General features: G+C 43.5%; 1 protein-coding gene and 1 pseudogene across 2 annotated transcripts in view; one reads left to right on the forward strand and one right to left on the reverse strand.

Annotated features, from left to right (window-relative positions):
• The window catches only part of MBOAT1 (membrane bound glycerophospholipid O-acyltransferase 1), a 116,266-nt gene that overhangs the window by 19,417 nt on the left and 74,189 nt on the right, over positions 1-22,660 (forward strand). The window lies entirely within an intron of this gene.
• On the reverse strand, positions 14,214-15,345 carry LOC108522128 (60S acidic ribosomal protein P0 pseudogene; annotated as a pseudogene). Its single transcript, XR_001883377.1, has one exon. The product of XR_001883377.1 is annotated as a 60S acidic ribosomal protein P0 pseudogene (transcript).

Below are 22,660 nucleotides of genomic sequence, written 5' to 3' on the forward strand. Positions count from 1 at the left end.
ACTTGAGTGCTTCATCTGTGGGAATTAAAAAAAAGAATTAGTTGTTTTCTAAAACAGATGCTGAGCCACAATGTTTACTTATTTTCCAACTGGTTGGACATGTAAAAGATATAACTTCTTTCTGTCTCTTCCAATGTAAAGGAAAATACTCATAACTCCTGAAAAGGTATGGGCCATAGGTACCCTTATTTGTTCTATCATATGGGAGTATTTCTACCTTCAACTTCTGGTTATAGTACTAATATAGCTATAGAAGCTATAAATATGCCTTTTAAAATTGAGTGCTTCCTGTATTATTATATCGAGCTAAATGCATGGGTTATCTCATCTCTGCAGTTGCCCTGTTGGGCTTGTCCAATGTGGCGAAATGACTCAGAGGACTTATTTTGCTGTTATGTCTGCAGCAGGTAATACTGTGGCAGGCAGGTGGCCACAGTGGTCCACTCTGTGCTGGTCAAGTCACCACTCACCCAGATGGTCAGTGGCTTAAATCTGGGAGTTAGCTTTTAGGAGGGACACTGGCAAACTGAGGTGTAGCCGAAGGAAAGTGAGCATTCAAGTGTGGCCTATTTCTTATGAGGAGACATTGTTGGAGGAAGTGGGGGTGTTAAGCTAGAGAAAGCCTTCAATATAATATTGTCTTAGTCTTTTCTTGCTGCTATAGCACAATGCCATGGCCTGGGTAAATTATAAACGATAGATGTTTATTGGGTTCAAAGTTCTAGAGACTGGGAAGTTCAAGAGCATGGTGCCAGCATTTTGACAAGGGGCATCCTAGGGTGGAAATTAGAAGGTGGAAGTGAGTGTGTGAGACAAAGAGGCACCAGGGGCCAGACTTGCTTTATAGCAACTTATTTTCGAGATAACTAACCTGGATTTTACAGTAATGACATTAATCCATTCTGCCCTCATACACTGTTGCATCAGGGATTAAGTTTCCAATGCATGAACTTCTGAGGGACATATTCAAACCACAGCAGATATGATAGCAATTATTGGCAGTTTGAGGAGAATAATTATTCTGTGTCCTTAGCAGAATTAAGCCCAATGGATGGAAACTTTAGGAAGGTAGGTTTCAACTCGTCATAAAGTAGAGTTCCTTATTAATGAGAGTTGTGTAAATCAATTTTGATCACTGCTGGAGTTGATGAGTCCCCTGTCCCTCATGGTGGTCAGGCAGAGGCTGTCTGGTAATGATTGCCATCGACAGAAACTAATTCCTGCCTGCCTGATGTTCCTACCTATCTGCCCGAAGTTCTACTTTTTATCTAGCTGCCAGTCCACAGCAGTCCTTGTTTTAGTATTAATTGACAAATAAGTGGTTTAAGCAGTGGCCTTTCTCAGTGGCACTTAAAGATAGAAAGATTCATAAATATGAAGCGGTAGAGGAATAGATTTAATTATGGTATACTCAGGCTATGGAATTATATGCAAGTATTATAGAAAATGAGGTCACATTGAAAAGTATTCATCATACTGAGTGAAAAGAACAAGTGGTAGAGTAGTGTGTATTATGACCTCATGTCCCATTAAATTTAAAACGTAAAAATACTTTATCTTCCTATCTATGTAGTTCTGAAATGGCAGTCATTAAAATAAAGACAGAGGTTATGTTGACCGTGACTCTCTCAATCACCTGGCTTACTGGGGAGGGTGGAGAAGACTTTTATTTTTTAATTTTTACATTTATATTTTTTAAACAAGCGTAGTATTTTCATATTTAAAAACTTAGAGCGGCCAGGTACAGTGGCTTATGCCTGTAATCCCAGAACTTTGGGAGGCTGAGGTGGGTGAATCATGCGGTCAGGAGATCAAGACCAGCCTGGCCAACATAGTGGAAACCCATCTCTACTAAAAAAACAAAAATTAGCTGGGCATGGTGGCAGGTGCCTGTAGTCCCAGCTACTTGGGAGGCTGAGGCAGGAGAATTGCTTGAACCCAGGAGGTGGAGGTTGCAGTGAGCCGAGATTGCATCACTGCACTGAAGCCTGGGTGACAGAGTGAGACTCTCTTGAAAAAGGTAAAAAAGAAAAAAAAAAAAACTTAGAGCTTTCACAATAGCCAGGATATAGAATCAATGTTAGTGTCCATCAACAGGTAAATGAAGGAAATGTAATATATAAATAGTGGAATACTACTTAGCCTTACAAAGAAGAAAATCCTGCTCTTTAGTACAACATGGATGAACCTGGGGGGCGTTATGCTAAGTGAAATAAACCGCACACAGGTAGACAAATGCCATATGATCTCACTAGAAAGTGGAGTCTTAAAAAGTTGATCTCATAGAAGCAGAGAGTACAGTGATGGTTACCAGGAACTGCGGTTTGGAAGGTGGGTGGGGAAATGTTCCTCAAAGGGTATAAAATTTCAGTTAGACAGGAAGAATAAGTTCAAGTGATCTATTGTACAACATGGTGATGATAGGTAAAATAATAATGTGTTGTATTCTTGAGAATTGCTACTTGGGTATAGTGGTGCATGCCTATAATCCCAGCTATTTGGGAAGCTGAAGCAGGAAGATCACTCGGGCCCAGGAGTTCAAGGCTATAGTGTGCTATGATCGCACCTGTGAATAGCCACTGCACTCCAGCCTGGGCAACATAGTGAGACCCTGCCTCTTAAAAATAAAATTACTTAGAAAGTAGATTTTAAGTGTTCTCACCACAAATAAATGATGTGTGTGAGATAATACATATGGTAGTTAGCTCGATTGAGCCATTCCACAATGTGTGTGTATTTCAAAACATTTTTTATTCAACTGAAGAATAAGTGAAAATGTTAAAATTAATTTATCCCAATTTATCCTTCAGAAGGAGCCAGGTGGATGGAAATGATCAAATGGTAGATGAGTCTCAAAATGTCCTAAGGACCTAAGGCATTCTTAAGAGGTGCAAAATGTCCATGGTTTACAGCACTGATTCTGAAAACAGTGATCACCATCAGGATCTTCTGGGCAGCTCTTAAACACATGGGTTCCTGGGCTCTGTCTGTGATCTTTCTTAGTTGGAATTTTCTAAGAATTCCAAGACTCCGAGGGAATATAAAGAAGGAATCTATCCCATAGGAACTGTGAGGGGGGAAAGGAAGAAACTGGTCAGGCACGCATTTAGGATGGGTCCTTGGTTGAGTTCTTTCAAACAAAAGAACAACCTGCAGGCACAGATAAGGGAACTTGCACAGGGGGCTTGCCTAAGACATGCCCACAGCCACACAGATAAGAAAAGCTACACAGGTGACTTGCCCAGACATACCCACAATGGAAATTTCCATCCCCTCATACATGTGCAGTGAGGGGAACAAAGCAATGTGGAGTAACTCAAGCTAAGGGCCTGCATGTGCATTAGGAGAATGGCATGGAGCTACCAGAGATTCACACCTTATGCAAATGAGACACCCAGCCCTCATCAGTTTCTTATAGAAGGCTTTGCATTCAACTGTAAAAATGGCAACCCTCTTCTGGGCCCTCTGTCTGCGGCAGAGAGCTTTCTTCTTTCGCTTATTAAACTTTTGCTCCGACCTCACCCTTTGTGTTCACACTCCTTAATTCTCTTTGTCGTGAGACAAAGAACTCCAGGTAATACCTCAGAATGAGAAACTACTACATTGTGGTGCATTGGTGAGACTGTAACAGAACTACCTGGGATAAGCTGAGGGTCTTTAGGAAGAAGCAAGATTTTCTAGGGTGTAAGTATGCTGTGTATGGTATGGTTTGTCTGAGCATTTACTCCTTTAGGGACTTGTTCTAAATTTTTGCTCATGTGGGAATTTTGTGTCTCCCATGATGATTAGGCATCTTACTATTTCTAAGGCCAAGCCAGCTTTTGTGTGTGTATGCATTGTGTTATTTAGCATTCTTAGCCTGCAGTTTCTTGTCTCTACAAAGACTGAGGCATCTCTGAATACCCTCTAATCCTTCTCGTTAGATGCCCTTGTAGTTCAAAGGGTTGCCTCTTACACATGATCCATATAGTGCTATAACTTCACTTTTAAACGTAGGTAGAAAACCTACGCTCTCTTACACTTCTTCTCTCTCTCTCTTTTTGAGACAAGGTCTTGCCCTGTCACTTAGTGCAGTGGGGCAATCTTGGCTCACTGCAACCTTGACCTCCTGGGGTCAAGCAATCCTCCTGCCTCAGCCTCCCACGTAGCTGGGATTACAGGCATGTGCCACCACACCCAGCTAATTTTTGTATTTTTTGTAGAGATGGGGTTTCACCCTGTTGCCCAGGCTGGTCTCAAACTCCTGGCCTCAAGTGATCCTCCTGCCTTGGCCTCCCAAAGTGCTGGTATTACAGGTATACACCACCGGCCTCCTTCCCTTCTTGACCTGACCATAGGCATTATTCTTTTGACTTATTCTTTCATATTAATGAATCCAGGGGTCTACCACTTATTGATGTGACTCTTTTTTCCTCCTTCTCTTCTTTGTTGAAAACTGAGCTAGCTGAATCTTTTCTGGTTTTGTAAATGGTTTTAAATTTGTAAAACTAGAATTTGAAACTATTTTCAGTGGGAAAGTGGGAAGGAGAAGGTGAACTCTCTGAAACCACAGCAGAGACTTGCCCTGAGGCACACTTCCTATGAACACCCCCCGTGTGCATTAGTTGCATGTGGAGGGGCCATTTAGATGCTTGTGCAGGATGTGTTGTATTTATCTTGTTATGGAATTTTAAGAATTATCCTAATAATAATCCTTTTCCCTCCCTCACTTGCAGATGAGACGTAGACTCGAGATTAGATTTACGTGCCCAAGGCAAAACTGATTGGCACCAAAGTCCATGCTCTTTCCAAGATGGCATGCTTGCTACTTTACTCATCCTTCAGAATCAGTAAATGTGGTACAGTACGGAGGCTAGACATCTGAATTCGTTTAGTGCCAGTGGAGTTGTTGGTCAGCGTTTAAACATTCCAGGCAGTTTAGGAATCCTGTCTCATGTCTTTGGGAGGACTTTAATATCTGAATGAGCAAGTCCTGGTAGTCAAAGATGTTTTAAAAGAATAAACATAAAAGGTTATTTTTATCCCAATATGTTTAACTTTGCAATAAACATTTCCACCTAACTTGGTAAATTTGTTTCATTAACCATGTTTATAGGCTGCAGGTTTTGCTTAAAGCTCAAAGGCCCAGGTGCCCACAGCTTACGCTTTGCTTTCTCCATGTCAGAGTGTAGAACCTGTTAAATTAACTAGAAATTGATCATTGAGCCTGACCCAAGTCTCTGTGGTTTTTCCTCTGAATTTCTGGTTAGTTTATTTACTTTCAAAAGTACACGTTTTCTCTCTCATGTAGTTGTCCTAAGTCCCAGACCCAGATACGGTTTTTACCTCTTTACATTGCCACAGGTGTACCTTTGATAAAATATTCCCATATGTGCTACTTCTTCAAAGGCTCCCCCAGGACTCTGCCCCAAGGTGACGGCATTTCAGGCTGGCCTTGTTGGGGACCCTCTGGATTCAGAGACCCACTAGCTCCAGGGAAGAGTTTGCTAGTCCACTTGGTTCAAGGCAACGGTTTCTTCTCCATTCTACGTAAGAGCTCACTGTAGCCTTAAACTCCTAGACTCAAGCAATCCTCCCACCTCAGCCCCCTGAGTAGCTGGGACTTGAGTTATGTGTCACTGTGCCCAGTTAATTAAAAATTTTTTTTTGTAGAGGTGGGGTCTCACTATGCTGCCCAGGCTAATCTCGAACTCCAGGCTTCAAGCGATCCTCCCACCTCAGCCTCCCAAAGTGCTGGGATTATGGGTGTGAGCCACTATGCCTGCCCTTACACAGGTGAATAAAACTTGTTCCTGTCTTCAGAGAACTCAAATTTAGCTAGAACACACACACACACACACACACACACACACACATACACACAGATACACACACACTGCAGTTATCATGTTAGGTATGCATAGGTAGTATAGAGGTGGTACAGAGGTAGTTCAAGGCAGACATCTAGCCCAGCATGTGTGTGTGCTCAGGGGTTGGGGACAGGAGGGTAAGGATGAGGGGAAGGTTTCCTAAAAGGGAGAGGGAGGTAGGAAGTAGAGGGAGAATGATAAGATGATGGCAGGGTTCCATTCTGTAGGGAATGAGGGTATACATAAAGGGCTTTCAGCCTGGGAAAGGCACGCTGGATTTGTGTCCTCCATGGTTCATTTGGTGGAGGATGGTTGGGGAGGGACACGCTAATTGCTCACCACCAAATCTGGGGCTTATAGACACACAGGGGCTTGTCATCCTTCAAGGGATTGAGGTGTAGTCTGAACCTTGGCTTAGTGACTAGGATCCACTTCCAAGGGTCATTGTCCATCCCTTGCCCACCTGTCTGCCAGTATGGGCTTCCAGTGTGGGCTACACTAGATAGTCATCCACTGTTCCCTGTCCACCTGCTGTGATGTGACATTACTTTAGTGTCCCGTCCTCCACCTGGCCCCCCTTACCAACTCCATCTGCATGGGGACAAGGGGTTTTGCCAACCTTGGTACTAGCTTTGCCAGCCAGGCTGGACTTCCACGTCAGCATTGGCACCAGGGGGCTTCCCCACATACCCTCCCCTCATGGGTGGGCCTGATGCAGGTGCCTGCCTCTTCCTGCCCCTCTTGCTTTGAGTTCCTGTCCAAAGACTCCATGCATTGTTAAAATACTGTTAAATTTAAATGGAAGAGTGACATGGTTTGTCTGTGTCCCCACCAAATCTCAACTTGAATTGTATTTCCCAGAATTCCCATGTGTTATGTGAGGGACCCAGGGGGAGGTAATTGAATCATGGGGGTCAGTCTTTCCTATGCTATTATCATGATAGTGAATAAGTCTCACGAGATCTGATGGGTTTATCAGGGGTTTCCACTTCTTCCTCGTTTTTCTCTTGCTGCCACCATGTAAGAAGTGCCTTTCGCCTCCTGCCATGATTCTGAGGCCTCCCCAGCCATGTGGAGCTGTAAGTCCAATTCAGCCTCTTTGTCTTCCCAGTCCTGGGTATGTCTTTATCAGCAGTGTGAAAACAGACTAATACAAAGAGATATCAATGACATTTTGGGGCTGGCAAGCCTTTTGGGCAGGGTGTTGCCAGCAGCAATACTTTTGTGCAGTCACAACTGTTCTGGGTACTGTCCTTAGCTTTGCTAAGTAATCTGATTTTTTGTTGGTGAACTTATATTTGGCAGGGCTTAGAGATGGATGCCAACCAGACGGAATGCCATTTTATCCGTTTCCTTTGACTTATACAGCTAATAAACAGGATGAAGATACTGATGTTGGATAGCCATTGCTTTTATATCCTGTCTAGGAGACTTTCCTGGCAAATTCAAAGTATAATCAGAAGCAAAGGGAGTTAGCTGGGTGGGCATCACAGTCATGGTGGTTGGGCCAAGCTGGTCAGCTGGACCCAGGTGTGTCGTGTGGCTGTACCTGGCTCAGCTGGTTGTGGCACCTGCTCACCTATAGAAGGCTGGGAACATCCTCACGTAGTCTTAGTAAACTTATTTTTTTGGTTCGTTTTAGTAGAATCCTTGCAGACTTCTCCTTTCTGTAAACACATTTTTTTTTTTTCCAGGTAGATCATACCATGGATTATGTTACAGTTTATTTTAGTTACTTCCAGCCTGGAGGACAGGGCAGTCTGCCAGATGCATTGAGTGAGAGAGTCATGAAGGGGAGGTGACGCGGAGGACAGGGAGTTCTTTGTGGCTACAGGTTGGCCTCTCTGGAGAGGAGTGGGAGATCAGACTAGGGGATCTTTGCTGTCTGAAGAGCACTTTGTATTACTTGTTCTTTTTATGCATGTACTGTCGATCCTTTCCATTGTGTTTTCTGAAACTGTGTCTATCTGTGAAAACTTCCTTGTCATCTCCCATAGTTACAATAATGGCTGGGGTTTGAGAGTTTCATTGTCACCCCCTCCTATGAGTTGGCAGTCAATTGGAAAACACACACAGGCGCCAGTCAGGGTTCCAGATATCAACTTTGATGTGGAGAAAGCTAAAATGGAGGTGTCAATATGGACCTGGGTTAAGGGAGGAGCTCCTGCAACCTGAATGGTGCTGATTTTCCCCTACTGTGGTTGGAGCAGCTGCACAGTATCACAGGGGTTTGGCTCACTGGGGGCAGGAGGAAGGGGCAAGGGGCAGTCTGTGGGCTGGCAGCTTAGGAAACAGGCCAGAGAACAGACCCAACACATTGTTCCCCTGGGAGAAAGGATCTCCCAGAGTCACTCATTCCCTTCCCTTGGGCAGACTGAGGGAGAGAATAGAAGAAGGTCTCTTCCAAGTGTTCTGGAAATGAGAGGTCCTCAATTATGTGTGGACCCAGGAGGAAAGATCAGCAGTCTGTTAGATGTTGCTATGGTCTGAATGTTTGTGTCCTTCCAAAATTCATATGTTGAAACCTAATTCCTAATGCAATAATATTAAGAGGTAGGCCTTTGGAGTGGGAAATGTGTTTTTATAAGAGACTGGAGGGAGCTTGTTTGGCCCTTCTGCTGGGTGCTGTTTATGAGGAATGGGTCCTCATCCAGACACCAATCTGCTTGCTCTTGGACTTCCCAGCCTCCAGATCCATGAGCAATACACGTCTGTTGTTTACAAATTACCTAGTCTAAGGTATTTTGTTATAGCAGCCTGAACGGACTAAGACAATGACAAATACTTTCCATGCATTACTCAGATTCTCCTAACAACTCTGGAAATAGGCATTAGACACCTATTTTATAACCAAGGAATTTGAGCCATTTATCCAGGGTGACCCAGGCATCTACGTAGGTTACCCTGTGGTCTCTGTAGATGAGCGGGGATTTAAACCACAGCTGTTCCGACTCCAGAGCCCAGGCTCTCGTATCCCATAGTGTTGTCTATGAGAAGTTCTGTGTGTTGGTAGCCCTTCCTTAAATTTACTATGGATGTAAAATAATCTCTCATTATTCATTATTCAGAGGCACTACATTATAAACATATATACCCTGCCCTTTCATAGTGCTGTATACTGGGAAACACAGTCTCTGCTTAGAATGATCCCTCCCTCGTCATCTGGTCTCCATGCAGGCATGCACCCTCCCCTTTGGACGCCCACAGGGTGTGTGTTTCACGTGCGTGAGCACCGAGGCCACCTTATGTGTAAGTGGTCTGCTGTGCTTGTTTTACTTCTTTCTTTAGAAGGTGGATAGCAAAGCTTCTGCCATTTTTGTAAGCACAGTACGGTGTAGCACAGTCCCTGAACTCAGAGAGAGGCTCTCTGGGAATTTTTATTTAATTGAATGAGTCTGTAACTACTTTCCATCCATTTTGGAGTTCAAGGAAGAGGAAAACAGATGGACGCAAAGGCCAGCAGGAGAAAATAGAATCAAGTGGGGGTGGATGGGGGAGGGGAAGAAGAAGGCAGAAGGGAGATGGTAATAGGAGGAGAAAGAAAAGAAATCTAAGAAAGGAAGGGTCTCACCCTGGGCAGGTGAAGTGGGCCAGAGAGTGGCGTTTCCTCCTCCACCTGTGGTGGTTCTATCCTTTTTGAGATGTTGTGGCCATCCAGAGGTGGCCTGGGGTTCCTCATCTTACGGTGGCACCTGGGGAGGGGGGAGTCACTGTAACAGTGGAAGTTGTGGCCAGATTGTCATTCATAATTCATCTCTCCCCACTGCAGCCACAAGACGGGAAATGCCCTCAACAGGCAAGTACTTTGGCAGCTGAGAAGCAGGCAAAGATGAAATCATCCTGTTTCTATTTTTAGCTTGCTATTAGCACTGCCTAAAACTGATTGGCTCAGGGTAATCGTTTGGTAGTATTTCTATTTTAATTATATGTCTCATTAGGCTAAATCAAACTGGTTCCTGGTCATTTCGCTTTCTTTAATTCTAAAATTTTAAGTTCTAATTAAGCCTTTCTAGGCCTCCAGTTGGAAAACATGTTGCAAGTTTACGTAAGACATGCCATTTATTAAATGAAAGTTTTAATTAAATGCACTTGCCCATGGATACATTGTATGTCTCCGAATTTAAAACATCAGAAGTATCAAGTAATTGGTATTTACTAAGTGGCCAAAAGGGAGAGATGGTGTCAAATTTAAAAGCCAGGAATTCATATTTAAAGTCCAGCAATTCTCATGAGGGTAAGGGCAGCTCAAAGTGGGATTTTGTTGTCAGGTTCATCAAGTGTAGACAAGTCTTGAACTTAATGCCAAAAACTAGAGCAGCTCATTCTATGAGGGTCAGAGAGTAGGATGTGAGTGATGCAGAGCCGTGGTGTTTATTGGAGCAAGAAAGGGGTGAGCGAGCTGTCTGAGGGGTCCCAGAGTCCCCACTGGGGAGGCCCTCGGGAGATGGCAGGGGTGAGCCAATAAGGAAAAATAGCAGGGCTGAGAGAGGGGAAAATGGCAAGTAATGAGGGCAAGAGTGAGCAGAAGTGGTTGGGAAAAGGAATGAAGGGGAAATAGGAGCAAGCTGGAGGACATCAAGAGCTGTCAGGGTTTGTTGAAAAGAGCCCATGAAAGTATCTGCTCTCTGGGCAAGGTGAAGGTCTACTGGGTAAGGGTCCTCTCTTCAGAGAAGAGTCAGGCTAGTAATGGAGATGACATATCCGCAGTTACTTGTGGCAGAAGACCATCTGTCATGGGTGCAGTAGGCTGGCAGAAGCAAATTGCAGTATCACCGAAAGGAGGGAAAGATTCAGGGCTTGTCTCTTTCCGGTTCTTGTGGGGAAGTTACTGTTGTTTTATTTCTTTAATCCAACCCCTGGCAAATTCCCAGTACCTACTAGACACCTGTGTGTGTTCTGGTGTGCTGAACTTTGAGGAGGAGTGGATGTTTGGTGGGATAGCCCTGCTGCTTCTATTATGTGGTCAACAAACATGAAAAAAAAGCTCAACATCACTGATCTTTCAAGAAATGCACATCAAAACCACAATGAGATACCGTCTCATACCAGTCAGAATGGCTATTATTAAAAAGTTAAAAAACAACAGATGCTGGCAAGGTTGTGGAGAAAAAGGAGCACTTGTACACTGTAGGTAGGAGTGTAAGTTAGTTCAACCATTGTGGAAGACAGTGTGGTAATTCCTCAAAGTCCTAGAAGCAAAAATACCATTACTGGGTCTATCCTTAAAGGAATATAAGTCATTTTAAAGATACATGCATGCATTGCATGCATATATTCATTGCAGCACTATTCACAGTAACAGACACATGGAATCAACCTAAATGCCCGTTAATGATAGACTGGATAAAGAAAATGTGGTACATATACACCATGGAATACTATGCAGCCATGAAAATGAATGAGATCATGTCCTTTGCAGGGACGTGGATGGAGCTACAAGCCATTATCCTCAGCAAACTAATGCAGGAACAGAAAACTAAATATTGCATGTTTTCACTCATAAGTGGGAGCTGAATGATGAGAACACATGGACACATGGTGGTGGTGGTGGGGGAACAGCACACAATGGGGCTTAATTCAGATTTTCTCCCGTACAAGAATGAGATCTTGAGAGGCAACTGCATGCAGCCTAAGCACCTCAGTTTGACTAATGGAGCTGCCTCCAGCTGAGTGTTTTGGGGCCATTAACTTTGTGTGGAGTTTTCTCAGTAGCACAATGAGGGTTGTTGAGAAGATTAAATGAGATAGTAGACTTGAAGCATGCAGAATAAAAGTCAACATTTGTGGGGTGTGGATGTGGGGAGAGGGAGAGCATCTGGAAGAATAATGAATGCTGGGCTTAGTACCTAGGTGATAGGATGATCTGTGCAGCAAACCACCATGGCACACGTTTGCCTATGTAACAAACCTGCACATCCTGCACATGTATCCCTGAACTTAAAAGTTGAAAAAAAAAAAAAAAAAAAAAAAAAACCATTAAACACATTTATAGGAGTTTTTGAGTTAGAATCTTATGGATCATTAATATGATCTTCTAATTTTCCTAGCTAGAAAGCTTAGCCCCTGAGAGACTAGATGAATTGTCTGGTGTTCAATTCATACCAGACAATGATTGCATCCCATGGTGTGCTTGTCCCAGAGCTAGGTGGTGGCTGGTTCAGAATCAGGGAATGAATGTCTTCACTCTGACTCCAGGTGTACTTCAGGTATACCTGGAAGGACTGTCATGTTTAGAATAACAACAACTACTAATTTTAAAATATTTATTTCCCAGAATTCTATGATGCTTTTCTAGCATGTGTGTTCCAGGGATTAGCGTTTGGATTGCAAGGATGAGATCTTCTTTAAACTTGGTGGCCATAGCAAGGTTAGCCTATTCTCCAAAGGGAAGTGGCGTCCTTTGGGACAGGTTAGAGGATTATTCATTGAATCAACATGTTTTATTTTTATTTGTCAACTTTATTTATCAATTTTATCAACTTTCCTGAGTGCCCCTCTGCCTAATTGCAACCCCCTTGCCCACAGAACTTATATCCCTGGGGACTAACTAGTAGCAGCAGAAAGTGACTTCCACTTCTACTTGGAATGGTCCAGTTTAAATGTAAAACAGAAATAGAAAACAACCACAGTAGGAGACAGGAAGTTGCATCTTGGCTTAGTGGGTTTCCAAAGTAGTAGATTTTTAAAGTTTATGCCACTGAAAAAATTAATTGTGTACTGTATGGGGCTAAGGAGTTTACACAGAAAACCAAAGTACATTTCCTTCCACATGGGGATAGAGTAGCTTTAATGTCAGAATAGAGCATTGAGAACCTTTCAGGTACCTGTGGGACATGAGTCTTGCAAGTGACACTCAATGCCAGGGAGTATCCCTGGGTATCCATTCTACCAAGAGGAATTTAGGGGAACCGGCTTCAGAGTAAAGGGAAAGAGGGAAGTGAGGCTGTAGGGGTGGTGGCAGTTAGGCTGAGCTTTGGGGAAAGAGACAAAAGTGAGTAAAGAAAAAAGTGTCAGAGAAAGCAGACATTTTAGGATAATGCCTTGGAAACATTTGCCAAGTTTTATGAGAAATCAGAATGCTGTGCTTTGTCCAGGCACAGTGGCCCACACCTGTAACCCCAGCATTTTGGGAGACTGAGGCAGGAAGATCTCTTGAGCCCAGGAGTTCAAGACTGGCCTGGACAACAAAGTAAGACTGCATCTCTACAAAAAATAAAAATAAATTAAAACAAACAAACAACCCCAGATGCTGTGCTTCACTTTATTGTCCATATCTGAGGACCTTGGTGGGTTTTAAAATAGATATGTTTGTTATCATCCCCAAGATAGGTCTAAACCCATCTGTTGGCTGCTTAAGAAAATGAACCAGGAGAAAATGTACCTTACTGAAGATTGAAGGCCAAGCACTGGCAAAGGTGACAAAGTTCTGGCCTATGTTTAATTGTTGAAACACCATCCTGGGAGGTCTTTAGTGCTGTTTTCTTCAGGGTACTGATTGTAGGCAGGACATTCTCAATGGTAGGTTAGACCACTATGAAATGTTTAGTGTTTCTAATATGTATGAAGTAGCTGTGCAAATTGTGGAGTTCTGACCATAATTATAATGAATGATTATGAAGCTAGACCTCTTTGTAATCTTTGAAATTGAATAAAAACTGATAGTAGGCTGGGTGCAGTGGCTCACACCATGCTTTGGACTTTGGGAGGGTGAGGTGGGCGGGCCACCTGAGGTCAGGAGTTCAAGACCAGCCTGGCCAACATAATGAAACCCCATCTCTACTAAAAATACAAAACTTAGCTGGGCATGGTGGCACGTGATCCGCCCACCTTGGCCTCCCCAAATGCTGGGATTACGGGCATGAGCCACCGCACCTGGCCGGCACGTGCTTTTAATCCCAGCTGCTTGGGAGATTGAGGCGCCAGAATTGTTTGAACCCAGGAGGCAGAGGTTACAGTGAGTAGAGATTGCACCACTGCACTCCGGCCTGGGTGACAGAGTGAGACTGTCTAAAAAAAATAAAAAAAACTGTTTTGAAGTAAAATCATCATCATTATCATAACAAACACTTTGATAGTCCTTTGCCAGTACTGTTACCAGTATTAATATTGTACACATATTAAAATATTAAAAACTCACAATTACTTGATGAGGTAGGGCATGTGTCTATTTTCTAGAAGAAGAAGGTGGGTAGTGGACCCCAGGTTTGGATCCATGCAGGCTCCAGATCCTGTGCTCATAGTCATGAAACTGTATTGCTGTATTGTATTAAACAGAAGCAGAAGCACAGGCTCTCATAGTGAAGTTCTAAATAGCTCTTTGCAGACAGTCATTTCATCCATTGGCCTATATGACACAGGTTGTAATTTTTTTTTTTTTTTTTTTTAAAGAAGTAAGCCTTTATTTCCTTGTTTTGCAAATAAAGCTGGCTAAGTTGGTTGCTTTTTGGTGATTAGTCAAAGAGACCAAATCCCATATCCTCGTCCGACTCCTCCGACTCTTCCTTGGCTTCAACCTTAGCTGGGGCTGCAGCAGCAGCAGCAGGAGCAGCTGTGGTGGCAGCGGCCACAGGGGCAGCAGCCACAAAGGCAGATGGATCAGCCAAGAAGGCCTTGACCTTTTCAGCAAGTGGGAAGGTATAATCTGTCTCCACAGACAAGGCCAGGACTCGTTTGTACCCGTTGATAATAGAATGGGGTACTGATGCAACAGTTGGGTAGCCAATCTGCAGACAGACACTGGCAACATTGCGGACACCCTCCAGGAAGCGAGAATGCAGAGTTTCCTCTGTGATGTCAAGCACTTCAGGATTGTAGATGCTGCCATTGTTGAACACCTGCTGGATGACCAGCCCAAAGGAGAAGGGGGAGATGTTGAACATATTCAGCAGCGTGGCTTCACTGGCTCCCACTTTGTCTCCAGTCTTGATCAGCTGCACATCACTCAGGATTTCAATGGTGCCCCTGGAGATTTTAGTGGTGATACCTAAAGCCTGGAAAAAGGAGGTCTTTTCGGGCCCGAGTCCAGTGTTCTGGGCTGGCACAGTGACTTCACATGGAGCAATGGCACCAGCACGGGCAGCAGCTGGCACCTTATTGGCCAGCAACATGTCCCTGATCTCAGTGAGGTCCTCCTTGGTGAACACAAAGCCCACATTCCCCCGGATATGAGGCAGCAGTTTCTCCAGAGCTGGGTTGTTTTCCAGGTGCCCTCGGATGGCCTTGTGCATCATGGTGTTCTTGCCCATCAGCACCACGGCCTTCCCTCGAAGGGACATGCAGATCTGCTGCATCTGCTTGGAGCCCACATTGTCTGCTCCCACGATGAAACATTTCGGATAATCATCCAATAGTTGGATGATCTTAAGGAAGTAGTTGGACTTCCAGGTCGCCCTGTCTTCCCTGGGCATCACGGCGGTGCGTCAGGGATTGCCACACAGGGTTTAAAGACGATGTCACTTCCACGAGGACGCCTGGCGAGAGACTGTAATTTTTTTTTTTTTTTAAGACAGGGTCTCACTTTGTTGCATAGGATTAACTGCAGTGGCGTAATCACAGCTCACTGTAACCTTGAACTCTTGAGCTCAAGCAATCTTCCTGCTTCGGCTTCCTGAGTAGCTGGAATTACAGGTGCACACCACCATGCCCAGCTAATTATTTTACTTTTTGTAGAGACGGGTTCTCACTTTGTTGCCCAGGCTGGTCTTGAACTCCTGGCCTCAAGCAGGCGTGGCGACGTGCGTCTGTAGTCCCAGCTACTTGGGAGGCTGAAACAGGAGAATTGCTTGAACCTGGGAGGCAGAGGTTGCAGTGAGCCAAGATTACGCCAGTGCACTCCAGCCTGGCCAACAGAGTGAGACTCAAAAAAATAAATAAAAAATAAATAAATAAAATTAAAAGATTAATTGGGTTCAGTGACTCGTGCCTCTAGTCCTAGCTAGTCGGGAGGCTGAGATGGGAGGATCACTTGAGCCCAAGAGTTTGAGGTTACAGGCTTACAGTGACCTATAATCTCTCCACTGCACTCCCACCTGAGCAACAGAGTGAGACCCCATCTCTAAGAAGAAAAGAACCTGAGCTTAAAACACTCAACTTAAAAAGAAGCAGTGTCTATGCTAACAGCAATTTTCTTTTGATTTTCTCATTATATTATTTTAGTAATTAAATTTTTTTTTCTTTTGTGGGCTCTTATAGGAAATCGGCACTTAGGAGAGAGAATGGTTTTTGAGGTGTCTCTGTTTCCTTTGCTTGCCTGCAGAAGTCTTCATTCTGCCTTTAGTATCTACCAGACAGTGGCTTTTCTGCAAACTTTCTTGACTGTCTTATTAAATGGTGTATCCAGGGTAAATTAATTTCCCTCTTGTGACTAATACTTCCTCACTTCTGACATGTACCCCTAATGTCAGATGTGAAAATAACAAAGAACTTTAAAAAGTCGTAACTAACTTTTTGCTTTGAAAAGTCCCCTTCAAAACTTGGTTAGCTGATATAGTTTGCCATCAGTGCGGATCCTGTGAGTGGAACTGTTTTCAAATACAGTCATGTACTACGTAACAACATTTTGGTCAGTGAAGGACCATGTATTCTATAGGTGTCCCATAAAGTTACAACGGAGCTGAAAAATTCCTATTCCCTAGCTGTTGTAATGTCATAGCACACATTGCTCACGTGTTTGTGGTGATGCTGGTGTGAACAAACCTACCATGCTGCCAGCTGTATAAAAGTGTACACTCGTGTCCTAGGTTCACCACCCTCTCACTGACTCACTCAGAGCAACTTCCAATCCTACAAGCTCCATTCATGGTAAATGCCCTGGACAGGTGTACCATTTTACATTTTTTCTACTGTATTGTTACTGTATCTTTTCTATGTTTAGATACACAAATACTTGCCTACAGTATTCAGTATAGTAAGATGCTGTACAGATTTGTAGCCTGGAAGTAATAGGCTATATCAGTAGCCTAGGTATGCAGTAGGTTACACCATCTAGGTTGATTTAAGTACACTCTATGATGTTTGCGTGATGACAAAATTGCCTAATGACGTGTTTCTCAGAACGTATTCCCATTGTTAAGCGATGCAGGATTGTACTTTTTATGTGCCAGGCACTGTGCCAGGTGCCAGGGATCCAGAGTAAGAAGCCACTATATTTCTGTCCATGAGACCCTCACATTCAATTGGAAAAATAATTAGACTCTGTCCAGAGTTTTTATTGTTTACACTGTGCGGTCGGTGCTAAGACCTTATCTGAGCTTTATAACTGTCTTGTGAAGAACCAAGGGTTACCACATCCTTTTTGTCTTTCCTCTTCGCACTTATTTCCCATCCCCTACATTTTTGTCTTTCTCCTTTCTTTGTACTTTATTTATTTTGAGACAGAGTCTCACTCTGTTGCCTAGGCTGGAGTGCCGTGGTGTGATCCCGGCCACTACAACTTCTACCTCCCTGGTTCAAGCAATTTTCCTGCCTCAGCCTCCAGAGTAGCTGGGATCGCAGGCCGCTGCCACCATGCCTGGCTGATTTTTGTATTTTTAGTAGAGACAGAGTTTCATCATGTTGGCCAGGCTGGTCTCGAACTCCTAACCTCAATTGATCCACCCACCTCGGCCTCCCAAAGTGCTGAGATTACGGGAGCGAGCCACCGTGCCTGGCCCTGTCTTATTTAAACCTGGTATTCCTAAATATTTACTTGCACTGCCTACCTCTGTGTGTAGTACTCAGATTTAAAAAGTTGTCTGATTTCTGGTCTGTTTCTTCATCAATCTCTGATATGTCTTTCTATTCATGAACAGCCAAATGTATTTTGACTCTATTTCAGGTATTTTCCAAAATGAGGCTTTAATCATTTCTGATCAAATATTTCCACTCAATGTGATATCTATTAAAAACCTGTTTTGAAATTTAAGTTCTAGATTAACTTCTAGAAGCTTTTTTTGTTTTTTTTTGTTTTCCATGTACCCGGAAGTCTAGAAGACACCAGTTTCTATTACTTAGAGGCCACAAGTTTCAATTTTGTGTGATGTGGATGAAAACTCACATTTTCTTCATAGAATCCATCTGTATTAGTCCATTCTCACACTGCTATAAAGAAATACCTGAGACTGGGTAATTTATTAAAACAAGCAAAAAAGGCTTAATCCACGTATGGTTCTGCAGGCTGTACAGGAAGCGTGGTGGCATCAGTTTCTAGGGAGGCCTCAGGGAACTTACAATCATGGTGGAGGCTGAAGGGGGAGAAGGCATGTCCTGTGGCCAGAGCAGCAAGAGAGAGTGAGGGTGGAGGTGCTAAACACTTCCAAACAACCAGATCTTGTGAGAACTCACTATCACAAGAACAGCACCAAGGGGATGACAGTAAACCATTCATGAGAAATCCACAGCCATATTCCAGCCACCTCCCACCAGGCCCCGCCTCCAACACTGGGGATTACAATTCAACCTGAGATTTGGTGGGGACACTGATCACCATATCACCATGTCACCATCCAAGGAAGCTAAATCATGCTTTTCCTCTTTTTACCCCCTATATTTTTGAGCATCCTATCATATTGAAACATTTATTAAATATGCTATTGATGGTCTGTGTAGATCAGTGTTATATTTGCGTATACATATTTTACATTTATTTGCTTGCATGCGTTTTCATTGTATTTCTCTCTGGAATTGTCCTTTTTGGGAAAAAAAAAACCGTAAGCACACGAAAACTTAGGGTATTTGCTAACTACACATTTGGGCAGGCAAAAAGGCTGACTTCACATTCTGTTTGGTTTTAAGAGCAAGAGTTGAGGAAGCAAGGCACAAGAGGGTGTAGATAGTATGAGAAACTTTAGCCATACCTAGGAATCAACATTTTTTGTTTGTTTGTTTGTTTGAGACAGTCTTGCTCTATTGCCCAGGCTGGAGTGCAGTGGTGTAGTCATGGCTCACTGCAACCTCTACCTCCTGGTTTCAAGAGATCCTCATGCCTCAGCCTCCTGAGTAGCTGGGACTACAGGCACTCACCACCATGCCCAGCTAATTTTTGTATTTTTAGTAGAGATGGAGTTTTGCCGTGTTAGTCAGACTGGTCTCAAACTCCTGGCCTCAAGTGATCTGCCTGCCTCGGCCTCCCAAAGTGCTGGGATTATAAGCATGAGCCACGACGCCTGGCACCTAGGAGTCAATTTTTTACAGTTGTTTCTATCAGTCACATCACACTTACTATCTTCTGTCTTTTCCTTTTCTTTTTCTTCTTCTTCTTATTTGTTTTTGTTTTTCTTAGAGACAGAATCTCACTCTGCCTCCCAGGCTAGAGTACAGTGGTGTGATCATAGCTCACTGCTGCCTTAAACTTCTGGGCTCAAGTGATCCTTTTGCTTCTGCTTCCCAAGTAGCTGGGACTACAGGTGAGCGCCACCACATCTGGCTAATTATTTTAATTTTTAGTAGAGACAGATTCTTTCTTTGTTGCCCAGGCTGGTGTTGAACTCCCGGGCTCAAGCAATGATCTCTTCTTGGCCTCCCAAAGTGATTACAGGTATGAGTCACTGCGCCTGGCTTCTTTTTTCTTCTATAAGGATGTAAAATGATTTTCTGCTGTCAGGGATACTGCTGGGGTTGGATACATGGAGTTAGCTATAATGTTTTCCATTAAGTTGGGAGTGAGGATTTGATTTGAAAGACATCATCAAATTGGGTTTGAATTAATCATTTCCAACAGACATACATGAAATAACCTTAAAATTATTACCATTATTATTGTTATTATTCTTTTGAGACAGGGTCTTGGCAGGCTGGAGTGCAGTGGTGCAGTCATAACTCACTGCAGTCTTGACTTCCCGGGCTCAAGTGATCCTCCTGCCTCGGTCTCCTGAGTAGCTGGGACTACAGGTGTGCACCACCATGCCTGACTAGTTTTTTTTTTTTTTCTTTTTTTTTTTTTAAGTTTTTTGTAGAGATGGCATCATGCTATGTTGCCCAGGCTGGTCTTGAACTCCTGGGCTCAAGCAATCCTTCTGCCTCGGCCTCTCAAAGTGATGGAATTACAGGCATGAGCCACTGCACCCAGCCTAAATAACTTTGATAATTAAAATGACACCTATGTCTTAGAAAGGAACACTTTTACTGAAGTCACCTATAGCTCTAAAACATTCCATTCTTACACATCAGCCTGTCAGTGAAGGTTTTCTCAATGTCTTGTAGAGGCCTGAAACTGTATTTCTTTTTCTTTTTTTAAATCCTTGCCAGCAGGAAGTTACCAAAACTATATTTCCTATAGAATAAAGAGTAAGTACGGTCTTTAGAGGCCTTTATTACCTGTTCTCTGCTCTATCTTTCCTTTTTCTACCTTTAAAAAATTTCCCGCCAGGCGTGGTGGCTCACGCCTGTAATCCCAGCACTTTGGGAGGCCGAGGTGGGCGGATCACGAGGTCAGGAGATTGAGACCATCCTGGCGAACACGGTGAAACCCCGTCTCTACTAAAAATACAAAAAAATTAGCCAGGCGTGGTGGTGGGCGCCTGTAGTCCCAGCTTCTAGGGAGGCTGAGGCAGGAGAATGGCGTGAACCTGGGAGGCTACGGAGCTTGCAGTGAGCGGAGATCACGCCACTGCACTCCAGCCTGGGTGACAGAGTGAAACTCCGTCTCAAAAACAAAAAAAAAATTCCCTAGCATGCTGACCAATTTCCCTTGCTCCTGAGCATTTCTTTCTTTCATTCATTCATTCCTTCATTCATTCATTGAGAATATTGAGACCCTAATATATGCCAGGCACTCTGGATACATTGGTGAAAAGGATAGACATGGTTTCTGCCTTCTTGAAGTTTTTTGCCCAGGTTAAGAGGTCATTACAATACAGAGTGAGAAGTGCTGTGACTGCAGAAGCTGAGGGTGTTCCCACAGCACTGCAGCAGACCACCTATCTTGCACTTGGGCAGAAGGGAGGGCTTCCTGGAGGAGGTGACTTCTAAGCTGAGATCAGAAGGACTAAGGGGGAAGAGCAGGAGGGTTGTGCAAAGTCAGAGGCATAGCTGTCTTTTAGAGTTGTCCAGGTGAAATGAATGGTGGCCTGAATTAAGGTAGCTATATGGTGGGAAATGGATAGATTTAAGATAGACTTAGGAGGCAAAAGAAATAATATGAGGTGATTGATTCTGTTTAATGGGGTGTTAGAGAGGGAGATACAACTCTAGTTTCTGGCCTGAATGACTGGCTGGTTGAACGACCCCACTGTTAGCTAAGAGACCTGGAGGAGGAACAGTCAAGGAGGAAGATGAATGAACTCTGTTAAGGACAGTGAAATTTAGGTGTCTATGGTTTATCCAAGTGAGGATTTCTGTAGGCATTGGGCTGTATGCTTAGGGTGCACTGTATGTCTTCAGGAGAAACATCTGGGCTGGAGGTCAAGTTTTGGAAGACATAGTATTTGGAGGCATAGGAGCGAGAAAGGTTACCTTGGCATATAACATGGCATAGCAGAGACACTGGCCTGGGATGGCCCCTAGAAGGGCACCATCATTGCAGGGGTGGGCAACAGGGGAACCGCCCTCAAAGGAGAGGGATAAGCCTGGTCAGAGAGGTAAGAGAAGACAGCCATGGAAATATGGTGTCAGGGACTCAAGAAGGAAGAGCAGAGAGTAATGTGCAGTGTCAGAGGCTGCCAAGAGATCATGGCAGGCCAAGACTGGCTATTGTTCATTGACTTTGCAAGCAAGGAGATAGTTGATGACTTGGCCGGAGTAGTTGTGGCGTGTCAGGGATATGTTGCCATTTATGGCACAAAGGGGAGGTTAAAAATGGAGTATAACTTTAGAGATTCTGTGGGGTTAAATTTGAAGGATACAAATCCCTCCCCCTTCCTTCCTCCTTTGACTATCAAGAGATGGGAGGATGGGAGAATTAATAGGCAGCATAGCAAAACTTGTTTATCAAGCTTTTTAAAACCTGTAATTGGTAACTTGTTTCCCAGTTTTGAAAACTGTTGTCTAGTTTGCTGTTGGGTAGGATAAGGTTTTTTCTTTTTTTTTGGAACAGAGAATTGTAGTTACTTTGACTCTTGGTCCACATCAGAGTTTCCTTTCTAATATACACACATATTTTGGAGAAGGTGATTACATAATAGAAGCTCAAAATAGTTCATTTCCTAGGGACCAGGCAGAATCACAGATATTCCTATTTCGTCAGTCCCGCATTGCACAAGGGTCACCAAACTTTGGGTCCATCCACTCTTGGAGTTGTGACAATTGTGCTGTATCCCAGCCTGCCCTATAAGATCTCTGTTTGGGGAAAGCTAAATGGCAGTGTGTTTTATTTTCAAGTTAAACCAAATTAAAATTAATTTTGTTTTGAGACTTTTGAGAATTTCACAACACACTCTGAGATAATTGGTCACACCCTAGGGTGTTGCATAAGAAAATATAGCCCTGGTTCTGCATTTTTCCATTGTCCCCAGAGATCTTACTCATGGCAGCATCTTAAATAGCAAGTCGTATTATTGGTATATAGGAGAGTATATATGGCTATGGAGAGATAATGTTTTTATCACTTTGGACTGATAAAGGTTTTACCTAAGTCCACCAGGAAAATAACTCTTCAAGTCAGTTTTTGTTGTTGTTGTTGTTTAGGAGACAGCATAGGTTGTTGGGAAAAGGCGTTACTTGGAAATCTGTTTCATCTGTTTTCCTCTCCCTCTTTAAATGACCTTATTTAACCTCTTTATTTTACCCATTGGGAAACCCCTGGTGATATTTGTACTTAATGCTTCCTTAGGGATATTTAACAACCAAATCCTCTCCTCTCCTCTCCTCTCCTCTCCTCTCCTCTCCTCTCCTCTCCT

The sequence above is a fragment of the Rhinopithecus bieti genome, unplaced genomic scaffold (assembly GCF_001698545.2).
Source record: "Rhinopithecus bieti isolate Rb0 unplaced genomic scaffold, ASM169854v2 scaffold_62795, whole genome shotgun sequence".
In the NCBI taxonomy this organism is placed as follows: Eukaryota; Metazoa; Chordata; class Mammalia; order Primates; family Cercopithecidae; genus Rhinopithecus; species Rhinopithecus bieti.